The 6,093-nt window shown below is 42.2% G+C and overlaps 1 long non-coding RNA gene across 3 annotated transcripts in view; it reads left to right on the top strand.

The window, feature by feature from the left end:
• The first annotated feature begins 361 nt into the window (after positions 1-361).
• Positions 362-6,093, top strand: part of LOC307181364 — a 374,608-nt gene continuing 368,876 nt past the window's right edge. For 2 of the 3 annotated variants that reach the window (XR_013826592.1, XR_013826593.1), the window contains exon 1: positions 362-443. This is a non-coding gene — a long non-coding RNA (uncharacterized lncRNA). Of the gene's footprint in view, positions 448-6,093 lie in introns of all 3 variants that reach the window. The other variant, XR_013826594.1, reaches the window with a different exon arrangement.

The raw sequence follows: 6,093 nt of genomic DNA, 5'->3' as shown, positions 1-6,093 counted from the left end.
CGTTTATGCCCCTGTACACATGCTTGATTCTCTTTCGGAGACATAGCAATCCATAGGTTTTAAGATACTTACTAGTCAGGTACATTCTTAGGCGTTTTATATGGGGTGTTGAGTCCATTTCGTTGAGCAAGGAGTAGCTCTTGTCTATTCCATATTTGGCTTAAGGAACTTTATCTGTGCTCATTTCAATCTCTGGTTTTATGCAGCACCCCAACTCACGTTCCCCGTTAAGCAAGCGTAAGTTGGTTTTCTAAACTTGAGACACTGTTCTGTTTTGTAATTCTGTTCATGTGTAGCCAAGTTCACATTCTGTGTATTAGTGATACCTTATGATGTTTCTTTTCTGTGTGACTTATTTCAGTTCGAATCATCATACCTGAATCCACTCATTATGCTGCTACGGGCCTGATGACATAGATTTCATTGCTGAGTGATATTGCATTGTACGTAAGTACCACAAGTTCTTTATCCATTTTTCACTTTCTGCAATATTGAACTTGTACCGTAAACGAGGTTCTTGTAAACAGAGCCGTCCCAAACTTTGGGGTGGCTGTGTCTTTTTGATTTTAATTTCCCTAAGCTATAGGAGCATAAGTGGAAGTGCCCTAGGCTCTGTTGCTTTGTTTTTTAGATGTTTCAGGAAACACCATACTCTTCTCCAGAGTGGCTGTTGGCAATTTACATCCCGCCCATCAGCATAAGAAGGCTCCTAGTTCTCCATGGCCTGTCATGCCTTTATGGATTTTACACTTTTTTCAGATGGCCGTTTTGACCAGGTGGAAGTGAGACTTCATTGTAGTGCAAATTTCCTTTGCAAGCTTGCTTCGTTGGCCAAAAAGTGCGTATGCGTTTTTTCCTGAATATATTCAGGAAAAAACACATACGCCCTTTTTGGGCAAGTGCATCATTGTTGAGTTTCTGACTCTCTTCATATGTTTTCAGTGCAATTCCAGTCTACCTCCTGAAATCGGTTTCCTGCAATTCTGCCTTGCTTTCAATGCCTCTTCATAGCCTTACCTCAATATATTTTTAAAAAATAGTTGGCCTTTATAACTCTGCAGGTTTTTGAATTGCAGTGGCCCTTAGCTCCATTTTTTAGCTCTTATTTTTGTGGTCTTGCCCCGTAACCACAGGATTCCTTGAAGCCCTATTTTTCTTCTGGGGCACCTTGCTGTCCCTTTGGTTAATTCTTCTTACTGATGTGATATTAGAGTGACATGTGCCCATTGAAACCGCTACAGCTAGTTTCTCACTGGTTCCCCCTATTCCCATTCATCCTCTGCACTAACTGCAGACTGTGCGATACCAGAACTTAAAGGCATTGACTCCATGTGGGGATGTTGTTAGTAAAGCGGCTGGAATGTCGATCCGGAGCCCCAGGAGAGGAAAAATGAGGTGCGTTTTAGAAACCTTTCCCGATCATATGGTATACCAGTCGCTGGGTTTCCCAAGCATGGTTTAGCTGTAGGAAGATTCCCTTCAACCTGGAGTGTTGGGACCCTTGGACTGAGTAGCATGAAGTATTGCATTAAACTTTCGGCAGTTGCTCACCAAAGCTCACCAATCCTGTCAGCCCCAAGTGTCCAGCCTTATGTCTTATCCAGCTGTGGGTTTATATGTGGTCAATCCAGGTTGCATCACAGCCCCTGAGCGAATTTTGTAAGAATTTTTCTCTCTTTCATTGTTTCAGCGTTTTGTTTTTAAAATTTATTTCTATAATGGGGTTTAGCTCATTTTCACTGCTGTGTTTGTGCCGCTCTGCACACACTTGATTCCCTTATGGAGATATATCAATACATGGGTTTTAAGATTCTTATTACTCAGATATATTTCTCTGCGGTGTATAGGGTGTGTTGAGGCCAGTTCATTGAGCAAGGTGTAGATCTTGTCTAATACCTATTTGGTTTATTGAACGGTATCTGTGCTAATTTCAAACTCTGGTTTTATGCATCACCCCACCTCTCCTTTCCCCTTAAGCTGACATAAGTGTGTTTTCTAAATGTGAGACACTGTTCTGTTCTGTAATTCATTTCTTGTGCAGCCATATTTACCCTCCCTCTATAAGTGATATCTTATGATATGTTTCTTTTTCTGTTTGACTTATTTCAAGTAGTATTATCGGACCTAAATCCACTCTTTATCCTTCTACTAGCCTTATTACATTGATTTCATGGTGAAGAGATATTCCATTGTACATAAGTACCACATCTTCTTTATCCATTGTTCTCTTTCCTGGGGTATTTAAGGTGTACTGAAGTTGAGGTTCTTGTAAACAGAGTAGCCCTAAACTGTGGTGTGCTTGTGTCTTGTTGATTTTTAGACTTCCCTAGATATACTCCCATGATTGGAAGTGTCCTATGCTCTGTAGCTCTGTTTTTTAGATGATTTAGGAACCACCATACACTTCTCCAGAGTGGCTCTCGGCAGTTCACACACTGCCCATCAGTGTATAAAGGCTCCCTGTTCTCCATGGCCTGTCCTGCATTTCTGGTTTTTACAATTTTTTAGGATGGCCTTTTTGACCGGGGGGAAGTGAGACTTCTTTGTTGTGCACATTTGCATTGCTTGCTTGCTTCGTTGCCCATAAAGTGCGTATGCGTTTTTTCCTGGATATAATCAGGAAAAAACGCATACGCCCTTTTGGGCCAACTGCATCATTGTCGAAATTCTGCCGCTTTTCATGTGCGTTAAAGACGAGTCCAATCTATCTCTTGAAATCTGTTTCTTGCAATTCTGTCTTGCATTCAGATCCTCTTCTTTGCCTTACCTCAACATATTTTTGGACGTTAGTTTTCATTTATAACTCTGCAGGTTTGTGAATTGCAGTGACCCTGAGCTCCATTTTTTAAGTTGTTCTTTTGTGAGCTGGCCTCAAACCCGCAGGATTGCTTCAGGCCCTATTTTGGCTCCGGCGAGGCAGGCTGAGCCTTTCTTTAATTCTTATTCTTAATGGGAAATTAGAGTGATATGTGCCCGTCCAAACCCCTACAACTCTTCTCTCATTGGTTCCCCCTCTTCCCGTTCATCCTCCTCACAATTTGCAAAATGTGTGAAACAGAAGTTTAAATGTGCTGATTCTCCAAGTGGGGAGATTCTAAGTAGCGTGGCTGGAATGGTGAACAGGAGCACCAGGAGAGGATAAATGAGGTGCATTTTAGACACATCTCCCGATCACATGGTGTACAGTCCTCTGGGTTTTCCATGCATGTTTTAGCTGTAGGAAGATCCCTTGAACCTGCAGATTTGGGACCCATTGAATGGGTACCAGGTAGTATTACTTTAAAGGGTGTGCATTTCCTCACCCAACCTCACATTTCTCTTAGCGCAAACAGTTTCCAGCCTTATGTCTCATCCTGCTGTGGGTCTAGATGTGTTCAATCCATGTTGCATCACCGTCCCTGAGGAAAAGTTGTAAGAGGTTTTCTCTGTCTCTCTGTCGTTTATTTTTTTCAATTTATTACTATATTGGTTACAGCTGATTTTCAAAGCTCTGTTTCTTGCTGCTGTACATCCACTTGATTCACGTACAGAGAGACATCAATAAATTCTTTTTCAGATTCTTACCAGTCGTATATATTCTTTTCCGGTGACTTGAGTGTGCTGAGTGCAGTTCTTTTAGCTACCGTGTAGGCCTTGTTGATTATCAGTTTGGTATTTGGAATGGTATCTTTGCTAATTTCAACCTCCTGGATGATGCCTCACCCCTCCCCACCTTTCCCGTTTAGCAGCCTTATGCGTGTTTTCTACATATTTGACTATGTTTTTGTTTTGTAATTTATTTCATGTGTAGCCATTTTGGATTCCACCTTTAAGTGATATCTTATGATATGTGTCTTTTTCTTTTTGAATTCTGTCACTTAGAATGATCATACGTAACTCCTCCGGAGTTGTTACAACTGGCCATATTTCATTGATTTCCAGGCTGAATAATATTCCACTCTACCTAAGTACCACATCTCTATCCATTTTTTCCCTCCAGAGACATTTAAGTTATATCCTAGTCGAGGATCTTTTAAACAGAGAGGGGGTAAACATTGGGGTGCCTGTGTCCTCTCGATTTTTGTTTTTCCCAAGATATACGCCCATGAGTGCAAGTGCCCTATGCTCTGTAGCTCATTTTTTAGATGCTTTAGTAAACACAATACACTTCTCCAGAATGGCCGTTGGCAATATACATTTCCACTATAAGTCTCACAGGGCTCCCTCTTCTCGTTGCCCTGTCCTGCATTTCTGTTGTTTACGCTTTATGAGGATGGCTCTTCTGACTGATGCAAAGTGATATCTTTTGTAGTATTGACTTCCAGTGCCCACCTGTTTGGTTGGCTAAAAAAGTGTATGCCCTTTTCTTGAATATATACAGAAAAGAACGCATACACCCTTTTTGGCCAACTGCAATGTTGGCAATGTTCAGCTCCTTTTCTTGTGCTTAATGGCGAGTCCTTTCTACCTCCTCAAATCCCTTTCCTGCCATTCTCCCTTGCTTACAAGTCCTTTTCTCTGACTTTCCTCAAGACATTTTTCAGTGATGGATATTTTCAACTCTGCAGTTTTGTGAATTTTACTGCCCCTGAGTTCCATTGTTCAACTCGTGTTTATGGGAACTGGCCACAAAGCAGCGGGATTTCCTCAAGCCCTATACTGTTTCCATGGGCAACCCTAGCTTTTGGTCAATTCGTCTTCCTGATTGGAAATTAGAGTGACATGTGCCTGTCTGAACACCTAGGACTTGTCTCTCATTGTTCCTCATCCTTCCGCTTCATCCTCTGGACAAATTCCAAACTGTACGCAACAGGATGTTGACAGTGCTGACATCTCCAAGTGGGGAGACTGTTAGTAAAGACGCTGGAGGGGTGAACCCGAGCACCAGGAGATGAGGAGATGAGATGCCTTTTCCAAACTCTTCCCGATCAGACGGTATACCATCCTCTGGGTGTGACAGACATGTTTTAGCAGTAGGAAGAGTCCCATTCATGTAAGGAGAACACCAGGGCTTTTTCAAAATCAGTGTCTCCCCGAAACCCAAACTGGGGAAGTTTTTAAGCTACGGCTACACATATGTTCATTAAGGGCCTTGGGAAGTAGGCAGAGTCCAAACTTTAGATGATTGAAGTCTTCAGGGTCAGAAGCACTCACCACCAGCTTCCCTTAGGCTACACTTTAACTGTCATTGATAGATGATGTCAATAAAAATATCTATTCTTTTTCAGATTATTTCCCCTTATAGGTTATTGCAAAATGTTGAGTGTAGTTCCCTGTGCTATACAGTAGTTCCTTGTTGATGATCTATTTTATACATAGCAGTGTGTATGTGTTCATTCCAAACTGTTAATTTATCCCTCCTCCCACCTTTCCCCTTTGGTAATAATAAATTATAAGATTTTATACTTCTCAGAAATGGGGGAGCTGAAAGAGAGGTATCATTTTCAATGGAAAAGCATTTAAAACAAGATTGAAGGTTTAACCAAGATTATTAGCTGTACATCCTTGGAAAGAAATCACTTCGTTTCTCTAATATTGACCTGACAAATAAGACAAACCTTTTCACTGAACTTGCTTATAAAAAGTGATGGAAATATCAAATGGAAGTGTTAAAAACATCTTATTTTACCCGAGCCTTATACACTGTTCTATGTTAACTACAGTTTGGCTCACACATCTGTTCATTGAGGTTACAATAGTCTCAATTTCTGTTACTGATCCTCCAGAGTGGACCCCAACAAGTGTCCCCCTGCCCAGTGTCATTGGGGCCAACAGATCGAGACTGAGTTTGGTTCACAAGCAAAGGAAACTTTATATTTTGATCAGAGAATGGAGAGGTGAGAGCATGCACTACCCCGTGGGCTGTGGGCTGGGCTGCTGTGTAGAGATCCTGTCAGAGTCAGTGGGAGGGAGGGAGGCGGCGGAGCTCTCGAGGGCCGGGTTGGCTGTAGCTCAGGCTCTATATCGTGGAGTCTGCACTGGGCCCCAGGAGCTGAGGTGTCGACCCAGCCATTCTGCACTGGGAAATCTGGTCTGAAGTGCCGGGTGTGGAACCTCTGCATGCGGGACCCTAGGAGCACGTGAAATTAGACAAAGCACAAAGGATAAAAAAGG

The sequence above is a fragment of the Stenella coeruleoalba genome (genome assembly GCF_951394435.1).
Source record: "Stenella coeruleoalba genome assembly, contig: scaffold_160, whole genome shotgun sequence".
NCBI classification, from domain to species: domain Eukaryota; kingdom Metazoa; phylum Chordata; class Mammalia; order Artiodactyla; family Delphinidae; genus Stenella; species Stenella coeruleoalba.
The sequence above is the reverse complement of the archived record's forward strand: the minus strand, read 5'-3'. Positions and strand labels throughout refer to the sequence as shown.